This window comes from Phoca vitulina, unplaced genomic scaffold (assembly GCF_004348235.1).
Source record: "Phoca vitulina isolate PV1807 unplaced genomic scaffold, GSC_HSeal_1.0 scaffold30, whole genome shotgun sequence".
Lineage (NCBI taxonomy): Eukaryota > Metazoa > Chordata > Mammalia > Carnivora > Phocidae > Phoca > Phoca vitulina.
The window spans coordinates 18,844,240-18,858,276 of NW_022589733.1; the positions used below are offsets into that span (position 1 = coordinate 18,844,240).

Consider the following 14,037-nt stretch of genomic DNA (forward strand, 5'->3'; position numbering starts at 1 on the left):
GGGGGCGGGGGGAGGCCCAGCCTGGTCTCTCCCGCACAGCCCACCCCCTGGAGAGAGGAGGGGATTTGGGAGGTGGAGTCAGGTTTCCTGGTGGCAGTCCCTGGGCCTGGGAGGACTCCAAGCCCCACAAATGGGAGCTGGCTTTTGTTTCTTGATTTGTGTCCAAGTAGAACAGAAGGCGCGGCCATGGGCAAAAACCTGAAGGGGGAGCAACCGCTCTTGGGTCCGGCCAGCAGGGGCATGGCGGGAGATGAAGGAGCCCGGCTGCGGCCAGATCCTGCAGACATCAGATCCGGTGAGTGACAGGTCTCATTTGTGTTCTACAAAGGTCACCCCGGCTGTGGGAGCGGAAGGGTTCAGAGGCAGCATGGCCGGGCAGGGGGTGGCCTTGGCCACCCAGGGACGTGGTGGTGGGATACAGGACATGCTGTATCTGGAGGACGGATTGCTGTCACACGGAGGGCTGGGGGAGAGGGGATCCTGGGAGGAGGTCTCTCCGGCCCGTGGCCTGGGCACCTGGGTGGATGGTGATGCCTCAGGAGAAGATGAGATGGGGGAGGGGTGGTATGGATTTGGGCATCAGTGAGGAGTCAGAGTTGGGCAGGTAGCCACTGAGCTGATGGAGGGACATCCGGGTGGCCCTGTCCATTGGAGCATGGGACTCAAAAGTGCAGTTAGGGAGAGAGTCGAGCCAGAGATAGGAAAGTGGATGAGGCCAGCACACTGGTAGCTGAAGCCAATGAGTGGACGAGATCCCATGGGGCGAGTACAGGGTGAGACCCAAAGAGGGCGAGGAAGAGAAGTTTCAGGAATCACTGGCATTCGAGTTCGAGGAAACAGACTCTGTGGAGAAGCGTAGGGAGTGGTCAGAGAGGTGTCTGGGAGAACAGGGGCTCAGGGAGACCCCGGGAGTCTGCGGCGGGGGAGACACAGCCTGGAGGGTTGCTTTCGGGCTCGCGCCCATGTTAACCTGTGCACACGGGAGAGAGATCCAGGCTGACCAGCAAGGCTGAGGCTCGGCTGTGATTTCGGCCAGCTCTGCAGGTTTGCGGACGGTTTGTTTTCCTGGCTAGAAGTTTTGGAGCGGGCTTCTTGGGGGTTTCCAAGAGATCTGTCAGCGGGAACTTTATCCACATCTTAAATTTTCTCCCTGCTAGGACCTTTTAACTGTAGGTCACCTGAAAAGTGTGACCACGGCTACTGTGTATATATTATTTTAATCCCGACTTGAAGAAATATTTATAGCTGACACTTGTTTTAAACGGCCAGAAGAGGTTCTATTTTGTGATCCTTTATACCCTTCAAATGAAGAGCCTGCTTTGAAAAGATCTACAAATTACCTATACAAATCTTGGAGAGTCTACCTCTTTAGCTTTTTTTCTTTTTTAGGTCACAAGAGACCTGTCTTAGACCATTAGGGATTTAACATGACATGTCTGCTTTGCAAAGTGAAAGAGAAAGGGCAGTTTTTGGCTCAGATATAGCAGTTGTGCCCCCCAAACGTGTCCAATGGCCTGATTTAGTATTAAAGCTCTGAAATAATTGATTATCCATGAGGGTAGCTATTTAAAGAGTTCATCTCATCAGATTCGAACTGACCACACCTGCGCTGGGCGCCAGGGTAGCTAGGTGAGGCCAGGCAGACCCAAACGGAGTCGGAATGGGGCCGGGGATCCTGCCTTCCGCGAGGCTCCGAGACCAGGCCTCCATTAAGAAAAGTGACAGGCTTCTGTCACCACTGCATGGGGAGCAGGCCCCTGCTGGGCCCAGGTCAGGGAATGAAAATTCTCATGGGGCTGCTCTGTCCTCCACACCTGCTCCCCGTCTCGAGCTCCCTGGGCCTCAGAGCCCCAGCTGTCCCAGGCCTACACTCCGGGTCCCACGCTTCCCTCCCCGAGCCCTTGCAGGCTTCCCAGCAGGGTGTGCTCCTGGTCCCTCCTGACACTCTCCTCCAGCGCGTCACTGGCAACCTGCAAAGTCTGGGTCGAAGGCCAAGGCCATTTTCTCCTAACCCTGGCAGGTTTCCTCTTACAGGCACCACCCAACTCGTTCCCTCATTCTGCCTCCTCCTTGTATGCTTAGCTGACAGTTTACCTTGGCAGGTTCACCAGGAAGCAATAATACTGCTAAAGCCAGGCGCTTGATGGACCTTGTGTTTCTGAAGTTGTGTGTGTGTGTAGGTAGGTGTGCCTTAGGTGGCCGTTGAAGTTTCCAGGCCGAAATTACTGCTGCCCTTGCTAACAGGAGCAGGGGCTCCAGCCCTGTCTACCCGGTGTGGCATGGCCAAGGCTAGGTTCCAAGGCCGTCTTGGCTGGTCCTAGTGTCTGCCTTGTCCAGGCCCAGGTGGGAGGCCTGTATCCTTGGAGGATGCTTCAGCCCCCACAAGAGCTCTGGGGCTGGAGGGGTGCCTGCCTGCCTGGCTCAGTCAGTTGAGCGCCTGACTTGTGATTTTTGGCTCAGGTCACGATCTCGTGGTGGTGAGATGGAGCCCAGTGTTGGGCTCCACGGTCAGTGGGGAGTGTGTCTGAGATTCTCTCCCTCTGCCCCTCCCCAACTTGCTCATGTGCATACACTCTCACTCTCCAAATTAAAAAAAAAAAAAAGAAAAGATCTCTGTGGCTGGAAAGCTCCCCACGGACTACGAGGGTTCTCGGTCACAAACACTGCACCCAAAGGCTCTTTGTAGTGGCTGCTGTGGTTTCTGCCTAGACCCCATCTTCAGGGCTGACACGTCCATCCCCCAGATGCTCTCACAGCTTTGTCCCTCCCTGGGAATCGCCCTCCGCCGAGGGGAGCTGCCGCACTCAGGTTTAAGGCCCCTCCTGGAGGCTGGCCTGTGGTCAGTGCTTGGCTGATGGAGAGGAGGCACTGAGGCTGGGCCCCTTGACCTCCAACTGGGGCACCCCTGAGGGGCCATCTCAGCTCCTGAGTTCCTTGTCGAAATGCCGAGGCCTCATACAACCAGAGTCTGGCTCACTTTCTCTGCTCGATCCTTCCTTCTTCCTTTCCTTGAACTATCAAATCTGCACAGAAATTGGGTTCCCCAGTCTAAGCTGCCATGGCCTAGCAGAGAGAGAGGCTGGGCTGGCCCACGGCCCCTCCCGTCCCTCCCCTCCGCTCCCCTCCCCGTGCCCACGCCTCCAGCGCCACCCTGGCACCTGCTCTGCTGAGATGCCTCGACTGCTCTATTGTTACACGCCTTTGGTACACTCCAGCCTCCCTGAGAGGTCACCTGGGAGGCATTTGTTTGTTTTTGGACTTGAACTTAGGAAAAGTTGGGCCTTAGGTCTGTGTTTGATTTGTGTTTATGCTACCAACACCAGTAACTGGGGGGAAGAGAGTGGCCTTTCTTTGCTTTGGCTGCTAGGAAGCTCAGAGCCCTGAGTGAGGTTCATGTGTTACATGACACCCTGTTGCCTTCTGAGTCCCCTTAAAGTACTTCTCTCACTATGGTGATTTGTGGTGTTTTGCTGTATCACCCAGCTTCCTCTGAGCTGCCTCAGAGTGTTTGGGATGAGGTGGGCTACAAATGAGTAAACACAGGCAGCCGTAGGGGTGTGTTGTCAGAGAGACCCGGCTGCCAGTTACCAGCTCTGGGACATTTGCCAAGTCACAACTTCTCTAAACCAGAGTTTTTTCAGCCAGGGAGTGGGCCTGATGCCTGCATCACAGAATTATTTTGAAGATACACACAGTAAGCACGTGGCTGGTGTGTATCAAGGGCTCAATAAATGGTAGACATTAATAACAATTTTTTATAACATCCTGCTGCTCTCATGACTCTGCCCTACCATGTGTTGGGTCGGAACTTCTTCCTTCCTGGCACGTGCTGGCTGTCAGCCAGGATGCGTTTCTGGCCTATTGGGTTTTACTTTCTAATGGGAGAAAGGCGCCCACCCAGGCCCCCGCACCTCATGGCAGACTGTATGGGCCGGCAGAGGGACCAGTGGGGATGTTTGCTGATTGTTAATCCAGGCAGGTGGAAACACAATTAAAATGCCCATGACATAAATGAGCACATACTTGGCTGGAGGAAAACGAAAACTCAAACTCTTTATGCAAACCGAGCCTTCAGAAAATGAAAAAAAGTTTGTAGACGAGAGATCGGTGATGAGTAATTTAACCAAGACGATGTAAATCTAGGCCTTTGGCTACTTTAAATATAACCATCTGATATAAAAAGAATTGCACTAAATTTTTTAAAGCTGTGATCTTGCCTAGGGTGAGAGACTCACTTTCCCGGGAGGGCCACGTTCCCCGAAGGCAAGTGCGGAAGGAGCGGAATAGCACCCCTGTTACAGCGTCGCGTCCCCTCCAGGCAGCTGAGGAGGTTTTATGCATTTCAGCGCACGCTGGCACTCCATATGCTGCCCGTTACCTTGCAAACCTGTTTAGAACCCATATTGGGACAGAAAAGCCCATTTCAAAGGGCAGGTGGCTTAGAAAAGCCTTTCTTTTGTCCATTTCTATAGTCAACCTGCCCCTGGCTCTGTCCCCTCATAAATGGCGCCTGGGCTTGAACTTTGGTTTTGAGCTCATCCAAAGATGGGTGTACCACTGGAGTTCCTTGTCTTTCTGGGGGATGAAGAGAGTCGGGAGCAGGGAGCCATCCCTGTACCTGCTCTAGAACTGGCCTCTGGAGTGCATCCTCTTGGCGGGGGGCGGCGAGTGGGGGGTAGCATGAAGGCAGGACGGAGGGAGGGTCGCGTGAGGGCACAGCTGGGCACAGAGCAGGCCCCGGTATGGTCTGTAGGGGTGGGCCTCAGGAAAGGGGGAGAGGAGCAAAGAAGTGAAGGGAGGTTCGGGGGCAGAGCATGCGTCTGGCTGGGCTGTTTAGTCCTGGAGGGCTGAGGGACCCGGGGCCACACCGCTGGGCGGAAGCTGCCTCAGAGCTGCTGTGGCCACCAAGACAGGGAGAGGCTCACAGGCGGTGGCTCTTGAGCCCCTTGCAGGGATTTGCGGAGCACATTAATCAGCCTCGGGAGCCTTCCTTTGTGGGATCAGCCAGTGTAAGAGGGACAGTCAGTGCCTGGGGGACCAGAGACCTCCTGCTCTGTCACCCACAGGCAGCCCCTAGCCTGTCGCATGTGGGGACAATGTCCCCCTCACTGCCTAACCTGAGGAAGGGGGTGGGAGCCTGCAGTTTTCACTCTTCCTCAGCATCTATTGACAATTCTCCCTACAAATCTGTTGCCTACACATTTCCTTGCACCTCCAGAGTTTTGTTGAGTGAGAAAACCCACGCACTTCACCTCTATCTCCATAACATTTTCTTCCCTCCCTATGGAAGACAAAAGATCAAAGAAGACCAGAGACTCCCATACCCCTTGCCCAACAGAGCACAGAAGCCTCGGGGTCCAGTTTCCAAGCACGGGCTGGTCTGTTTACCCCAATGGCGATGATGATCGTAGTGAAGCACACAGTCTTGTTCCTAAAATGAGTATAATGGCTATGCTGATAAAGGCAGCATCCGAGAGGGGAGGGCAGAACAGACTTTGGAGCTAGCCTGCCCTGGGCCCATTTCCTGGCTCCATTTTTCACTAGCTATGGGAAACTGGAGGTCACTGGACTTCTTTGTGCTGCTGCTTCTTCCTTGTCTATAATATGGGGCTCAGTGTAGCTCACTAGGGGAATGCCTGCCATGTGGTGTGTCCTTACCAGCTATCACTATTAGTATTACTATTCTTACCCTGGATTTCATTACTGTAGCCAAGAGGCCTTTTCACGTGCTCTGTCATTTGAATCTGACAATCCTATAAGGCAGAGGGTGTGATGATTATTATTCTGCTGTGCAGATGAGGAAACTGAGGCTCAGAGAGGTTGAGGGACTTGCCCCAAGACACCCAGCCTGATGCAGAGTCAGCACGCTCCTCCACCTGGCTCGCCCTGGCAAGGCCGCACAGCCTAGGCCCCCAGGATTTAACAAGATGCTTCGCCATTACCTGGCAGGCCTCCCATTATCCCTGCTCGGCAGGGTGGGAGTTTTATCCCCTCTCCTTAGAGCACGGAGATAACAGCCCGGTGGGTGGAGTGGCTCCTGCCCGGCCGCCTCCTCCAGCTAAGCTGCTTTGGAGCCAGCTGATGAGGGCCGCTCTTCAAAATCATGGTGCATGGAGGCAGCTACCCACAGGCCACCCCACTCGGTGCTGTGGCAGTGATTAATAAGGGTAGTCTGCGTTCGGGTGAGGCCTCTCAGCTGAGGCCTCAGAGCACTTTGCAAGCATTAATTAAGCTTCATGGTGGTGGCTCAGGTTGGGGGGGTGCGCTGAATCCACTTTACATGTCTTTAGCTAATGCAGACAGAAACCAAATCACTGCCCTGGCAAGCCATGGCCTTCGGCTCTGCCAGGCCCCTGGGGGCATTCCTCATCCCGGCGGTTTGGCTAAAATCATTTGCAGAGAAAAGATTTCCTCACTTGTCTTTCCAGACCTTGAAAGAATAACTGACCCTCAGAAGCCATTTCTCATTCAAGTTAGGAGCCCGCCAACAGCTCCGTGGCTGGGCCCTGCCCAGTGGCCAACCACTGGTCCACCAAAGCTAACTAGGAGCTAATGGAGCTCAGGCCTGCACCCGTCAGCATATCAGAGCCTACGGCACCTGCACCTGGGGCCTTTGGGATCAGGCCCGTCCCTGCTGTCCCAGCTGCACGGCACCCCCCAGCCCCTATCGCTTATCTGCTTCCCTCCCATCCCCAGCTCTGCCCGCACACATCGCCACCTGCTTCCTGTGGTTCCGACAGCCTGCAGCTCATCGGGAGTTGCAAAGAGCCCGCTTAACTGGGGGTGAAGAAGACATGCTCAGATTTGTGTTCTGAGATGAAAATTCAGGGAGATATGTATATGAGGTGGGGGGGGAGGCAGCAGGCTGTGGGGCCACTGACTACGCCAATGAGCCAGGGGAGTATGGATGGAGATCCGCTTGGGCACGGCAGTGGGGTGGAGAGAAGGGGCTTGAGGGGCATTTAGAAAGGAGATGGACAGATAAAACGCTCCGCCGCCGCTCCTGCCGCGGCCCGCACTGAGCGCCAGCACCCCCAGCCGACAGCTCCGCCACCATGGAGGACATGAACGAGTACAGCAACAGAGGAATTCGCAGAGGGATCCAAGATCACCACGAGCAAGAATCAGCAGGATGACGGTAAAATGTTTATTGGAGGCTTGAGCTGGGATACAAGCAAGAAAGATCTGACTGAATATTTGTCTCGACCTGGGGAAGTTGTAGACTGTACAATTAAAACAGATCCAGTGACTGGAAGATCAAGAGGATTTGGATTTGTGCTTTTCAAAGATGCTGCTAGTGTTGATAAGGTTTTGGAACTGAAAGAACACAGATTGGATGGTAAATTGATAGACCCCAAAAGGGTCAAAGCTTTAAAAGGGAAAGAACCCCCCCAAAAAGGTTTTTGTGGGTGGATTGAGCCCAGATACTTCTGAAGAACAAATTAAAGAATATTTTGGAGCCTTTGGAGAGATCGAAAATATTGAAACTTCCCATGGATACAAAAACAAATGAAAGAAGAGGATTTTGTTTTATCACATATACAGACGAAGAGCCGGTAAAGAAACTGTTAGAAAGCAGATATCATCAAATCGGTTCTGGGAAGTGTGAAATCAAAGTTGCACAACCCGAAGGGGTATACAGACGGCAACAGCAACAACGAAAAGGAGGAAGAGGTGCTGCAGCCGGTGGACGAGCTGGTACTAGGGGTCGTGGACGAGGTCAGGGCCCAAACTGGAACCAAGGATTTAATAACTATGATGATCAAGGATATGGAAATGACAGTAGTGCGTATGTGGTGATCAAAACTGCAGTGGCTACGGCGGCCGTGATTATACGGGGTACGGACGGCGATATGCGGGCTCCACTGGCCAACAGAGCACTTACGGCGAGGCGGCCCGACGGGGTGGCGATCGCCAAAACAATTACCAGCCATACTGAAGGAGGACGTTGGAGAAAACAGGAGGAGATTGCTGAAGTTAACCCATCTTGCAGGACGACATTGAAGATTGGTCTTCTGTTGATCTGAGATGATTATTTTGTAAAAGACTTTCTAGCGTACAAGACACAGCTGTGTGCAACTGTACATAGCCGCCGATTAGTTTTCTTTGTTTTTATTTTGTCTTCTGCTGTGTTATGGCTCGATGTGGATTTGTGTTTATACAAATTTTATTTGTATGATTTCATGTTAAATCTCAAATAAATGCTTCCTTGTGTGATTGTTAAAAAAAAAAAAAAAAAAAAAAAGATCGACAGGGCTGGGTGACTACCTGGAGGTGAGGATGAGGGAGGAGGAGGAGACCTAGATGAAGCTCCTGGCCATCAGATCCACTCCACCGGGCATATGTGCCCTCTATGTCTGGCCCCGGGCTTAGTAAACTTGTGATCTACTCGGCAATGTTAGTGCAAACCAGCTGCCCCAGAGACACCATGTCAGGTAGAACAGCCGAGCCCCAACCCTACTTCCTTCACTGTAATTTCCCAAGCACCATCCTTTCGAGCTTGACCAGGGAGTGAGGCCTCACACTCAGAGCTCAGCCTCCATTCCTGGGCCATGGACATTCCGAGGCACCACTGGGTTTGATCCACACAAGAGTCGGGGGTGGGGGTGGGCTTTTGTTCCCCACTTGGCTGAGGACACCAAGGCTCTGGGGTTAAGTGACCTGCCAGCGGTAGGCTGAATAGCAGCCCCTGACAAAGGTCCGTGCCCTAATCCCTAGAACCTGGGGGAAAAGGAACTCCGCAGATGTGATTAACCTAAGGGTTCTGAACTGGGGAGCTTATCTTAGGTTATCCAGGTGGGCCCAGTGTAATCCCAGCAGGCCTTATAAGAGGGAGGCAAGAACGCCAAAGGGAAGAAGGGGATTGCAGTAGAAGCAGAAAGTGAAACACTTTGAAGATGGAGGAAGGCACCACAAGCCAAGGAATTCAGGCAACCCCTGGATGTTAGAAAAAGCAAGGAAATGGATTCTCCCCTAGAGCTTCCAGAGGAACTCCAACCTGGCGACACTTGGATTTTAGCTCAGCGAAATTGATCTTGGGCTTCTGACGTCCAAAACTGTAAGATAAGTAACTGTAAGATAATCCTAGGCGTCCTCCAACTCCAACAGAAATCCTCAGTAGGAGGCACAATTTATTCTGGGCAGAGGAAAAGGTTTATTTTGATTCTGCAGAGGCCCTCACGGTTTCAGAATTAACCTCTTTCCTTGCCCTGGACTGGGGAAGCCATAGACCCTGGGCCTGGTGGTCATTGGAGCTGTGACCAGGGTGAGGTGCTTGGGCAAGACAGAGGGAGAGCCCCCCTGAAAGGGGCTGGAAGGGTGTGGGAGGCAGAGGACAGGCAAGTGCTCCAAGGAGGAAAAGCAGCATTTTGCTAATGTTACCAAAGTGTGAGCCCCAGCTGCTGGGGGTCTGTGGTGAGGGGCCAACCAGAGATGAGGCATTCCACCTCCTACTGAGGGTTTCTGTTGTAGTTTGCCAGTTGCTGCAGATTTGGGGAGAAAGGGGAGGGAACTGTCTCCTTGGCCACAGAGCTGAGGTGACTGCAAATTGCTCCTTATGTGGTCTCAGTTTAACCTCCAGGGAATGGAGGGTGAAGGTCCCGCCTCCTCCACGTGGATCTGCCACAGAAAGGGGGGGTGGAGCCGGGAGGGGCAGGGCTGCACAGGCTCCTGGTGGACAGTGAGGCCCCTTTCCACTTAAAATGTCGGATTCTCCTGGAAAAGGAAGTTTCTTTAACCATTGTACATTGTACAGTCCTGCCCTGGTTTATAGGATTTTAGTTAAGATTGTGAACAGTCACACAGTCCTCAGGGGGCTTCGGGGTCATTTTCACCTCGATGTGTGGGTCTTCACAGCAACCTGAGTCAGATACTGGTATCATCCCATTTTGCATTTGAGGAAACGGAGGCTCAGAGAGATGACATGTCAAGTTAGTTGTCAGCCAGGATTTTGACCCAGCTTTTCCTGCCTCCTCCTGGCCTTCCTTATGACCCAGAAGGGAGCTCAAAGATCACCCTGTTCACCCCTATTCTGTGACCTTGCTCTGTGAGGCCGAGGGCTTTTTCCGGCATACCACAGGGAGTCCACCAGCAAACTCGGTTGGGTCTATCTGCTCAGGGGTCTTTTTCTTGCACCCAAGACCTCTGCTTCAGGCCTGGACGTGGGGCCTTGGCCCACCCCATTGTTCACCCACTAGCCAGTATTGCCTAAGCTTGGTGCTCTTCCAGGCTCTGTGGGCAGCTCTGAGTCCGGAAGAACAGACTGGCACAGAACACGTCCTGGAGGCTGCTGTGGGTGGCTCCGGAGCCCAGCAGTGCCTCTGGGGGTGTTGCAGGAGCCACTGGGGTAATGCCATCCAGCAGAGCCGGACTGGGAGAGGGAGCATCTAGAAGCCACAGGAGGGGGTGGGGAGCCCACACTGAGGGTGGACATGGCCCAGAGTGAGCTGGTAAGAGGTCGAGGTGACCAAGGACCAAGGCTGGAACTGATGAGAGAGGACCTCTCCTATTCAAAAGAAGTAGGCTGTTTGGGGTAGAGGCATCACGGGCAGGAGCCCTGTATGTCAAGAAGGTCTCCTCCAACCAGAAGGTTAGAAGATTCCATATGAAGAGTCAGTGGCTGGGTTTACCCCAGAAAAAGGGAAGGGGTCCAGCTTCCTCAGCTCTCTAAGAGCGTCTTTGGCTCCTGAAGCATATGGCATGAGTGGGGGGCAAACTCCACTGGATGCCATGGGGAGCAGGACGTCCCTAGGGAGGATTCAGAGTAGCTCTGCTGGCCACTGGAGCAGATGTGGGATGGGAAGAAAGGAGGGCAGAGGCAGAAAGGTGGAGGCCCCACGGAAAGCATCCAATCCTAAGCTCTTCGGATTGTTGTTAGAGCTGCAAGAGGATGAGGATGGGTGAACCTAGACACTGGGAGGCTGGTGGATACTCTGTATCTGGCCAAGGCCCAGCCCAGGCTGGTGCTGAGTCGTGGGGATCTGGAGAACAAGGAGCAGCGCGGAGAGAGAGGGAGCTAGGGAGCTATACACCACCCAGGAGGGAGGCACCTGGGTTTGCCAGTCTTCCTCTCCTGTGCTATGCTGCAGGGAAGCCAGCACACACGTTTCCCTGAGGACGATGACGTATGCTTAGCACAGAGCCTGGCAGGTGAAGGGTGCTCAGAGGGGTGCTGAGTGAGCGAGTTGGACCAAAAAGGAAACAGAGGCCCGTGGTCTTCATAGTGGGCCAGGTTTTCCTCAAGGAAGATAAACTTCAAAGAGTAGAACAAAGGTGAAAATAGAGTAGAGGTTCTATTCTAGACTGTCTTATCTCTTGCACTATTAATAATCCTGCCCCAGTTTTGCAAACTGCGTAGGATTGTTCTCAATAGGATCTTTATATGATCAGCCATCCAGTCAACATGTTTGCTGGTCATGTACTAAGGTTTCACGCAGAACCAGGCCCCATGAGTGCCAGACACAGGTGCACCCACAAAGAAATGACTGTTGATTCAATAACCTCATTTGATCTTTGACAACCCCATTCATTATGTCATTATGGGGATGGGGCCCTGGAAGAAGAGGAAACAAAGGGTGGTAAGCCGGCCGGCCAAGGTCATGCAAATAACCAGTTCATGACCATACAACGCCATTCCTCTGGGTCTCCGGATGGTGACCTCAAGCTGACCCCGGCTGGCCTAGCAGCTCCCCACTACTGTTTGGCTCTTGTAGAAGTGACTCACGGACAGGGCTTTCCAGTGGTAGTTACTAAATATCCGAGAGAGAGACATGTTTCATAAAACTGTGAAGCAATGAAAAGCCCTTAACAATTGATTTAAAATCCATTTGGCAAGGAACTAGCACCAAAAATAGAAATATCCCCAAGAGGCCGAGGGGCCAATCTCCACTTCTCGTTGCTATTTCTGTCACTGTACTCATTTTCCAGTCCTGACCATGGGCGTGCATTTAATCTCTCACACGGACCCAGACCTCAAGCCTATGCTGTTTGACAGTTTATCAATAACAAGACCCATAACTGCATTTATGGGCTGCTGCTCTGCCAGGAACTTTACATTTGCCCAGTGAATCCTGCCATCAATCTACTTAGGTTGATAGGATTATTCCCATTTTACAGATGAGGAAGCTGGACCATCCTAGGGACACTCAACTCCTAGGTTTTATTTATTTTTTAATTTTTTTTATTTTTTTAAAGATTTTATTTATTTATTTGAGAGAGAGAGAGTGAGAGAGAGCATGAGAGGGGAGAGGGTCAGAGGGAGAAGTAGACTCCCCACTGAGCGGGGAGCCTGATGTGGGACTTGATCCTGGGACTCCAGGATCACGACCTGAGCTGAAGGCAGTTGCTTAACCAACTGAGCCACCCAGGCGCCCCGGTTTTATTTTTTTTAAAAAGATTTTATTTATTTATTTGACAGAGAGCGAGCGAGAGTAGGAACACAAGCAGGGGGAGTGGGAGAGGGAGAAGCAGGCCTCCTGCCAAGCAGGGAGCCCGATGTGGGACTCGATCCCAGGACCCTGGGATCATGACCTGAGCCGAAGGCAGACGCTTAACGACTGAGCCACCCAGGCACCCAGCTCCTAGGTTTTAATCAGAGATTTAAGCTCAGGTCTGTTGGATCTAAACAAAGATGGTCTTCCTACTTCTCTGTGGTCACCAAACTTGTAGGTGACAGAGAAGAGCCTGGAAAAATAGTGAATGCATTCAGTGAAGATGTCAGGACCCTGAAATACCTTGAGGCCCTGGGCAGCGCTGTTCACTAGAACTCTCTGCAGTGATGGAAATGTTCTGTATCTGTTGTCCAATATGGTAGCCACAAGACACACATGACTATAGAGAACTTGAATTGTGGCTAGTGTGACTGAGAAACTAGATTTTAAATTTTATTTAACTTAGCCACATGTGGCTGGTGGCTATTACTGGACCGTACCAGACCTAGTGCTATGGGCAGAAACCAACAGGACGACTCTGGGTCAGGATATGTGCAACTCTTGCCTTTGAGTCATAGGAACAGGACAGGGAGCCCAAAATAACTGGGGGACCCCGACACACTGTGTGCTCGGGCCTCAGTGCGTGAGCTCTGTGCAGCCCCCTCTACATTTGGGAGCTGAGACATGAAATCAGACAAAGGAAGGAGGGAAGGAGTGTGTAGGGCAGAGGGGAGAGATGGAGCTTGGAGAGCGGGAGCAGGTATAAGAGGGGTTCACCTGAGGACCTCGTCCCTAGTTCCCTGTGCTACAGCCCCAGAAATGCAAAGGAAACACGTCTTCAGAGAAAGACCTCAATGCCAGTAAATGGGCCTGCCCCAAAGGAAGCACCTTCCTGTCCCTCTGCTGGATGCCCTCGACTTCCTGTGAGCTTGTGACTGCTTTTGTCTGCTTCCTACTTCTCGTTTGCCTTGGAGCATCCAAGCAGCCTCTGCCTCATCCTGGGAGCAGGAAAACAAACATCACCGTGGAGACAAAAGCACTTGACTCCACTTATAGCGGCTAACGGCCCATGATTTTCCAGCCTGAAGGCCCTTTGCTTCTGTGAGCATTGCCCGAGAAGATCTGGCCATGGAAAAAGACATTAGGAAGCTGAGGGCAATAAACTGAGATCAGAAAGATGAAGGACTGGTCCCTGACGGGGGCATTGGAGGCCACAGTTCGAATACGATGGTCGCACAGGCTGCCTGGAACCTCAAACAGCTACTCTCCCTCAGTTTGCAAATTGAAAGCACCCTTCAGCCCATTGCCACCACCCGCCCTGCAGATGTGGGGGAGCAGGCGCAGAAGCAGAAGGGCCTGGACAACTTGCTCCAGAGGAGGCTTCTTGCCTTGGGCTTTCAAAGGAGAGGGTGGTTTTACCCTCTTGTCCTCCTGTCTTGAGGCCAGACTTCAAAAGGGCAGGAGGTGGATAGCAGAACTGGTCATAGGGAGAAAGGGCCTTTCCAGGAAGTCATGCTGTGAAGTGGGATATCTAATCCCTTCTTTTCCCTTCTGATTCTGGAAGGAGAAGAAAGAGTAAGCTTGGGAGGTTTGCAAGAGGCAGTTCCTG

The 14,037-nt window shown here is 52.6% G+C and overlaps 1 protein-coding gene and 1 pseudogene across 1 annotated transcript in view; one reads left to right on the forward strand and one right to left on the reverse strand.

Annotated features, from left to right (window-relative positions):
• The window catches only part of SMPD3 (sphingomyelin phosphodiesterase 3), an 83,814-nt gene that overhangs the window by 50,724 nt on the left and 19,053 nt on the right, over positions 1-14,037 (reverse strand). The window lies entirely within an intron of this gene.
• LOC116644465 lies at positions 251-8,030 on the forward strand (annotated as a pseudogene).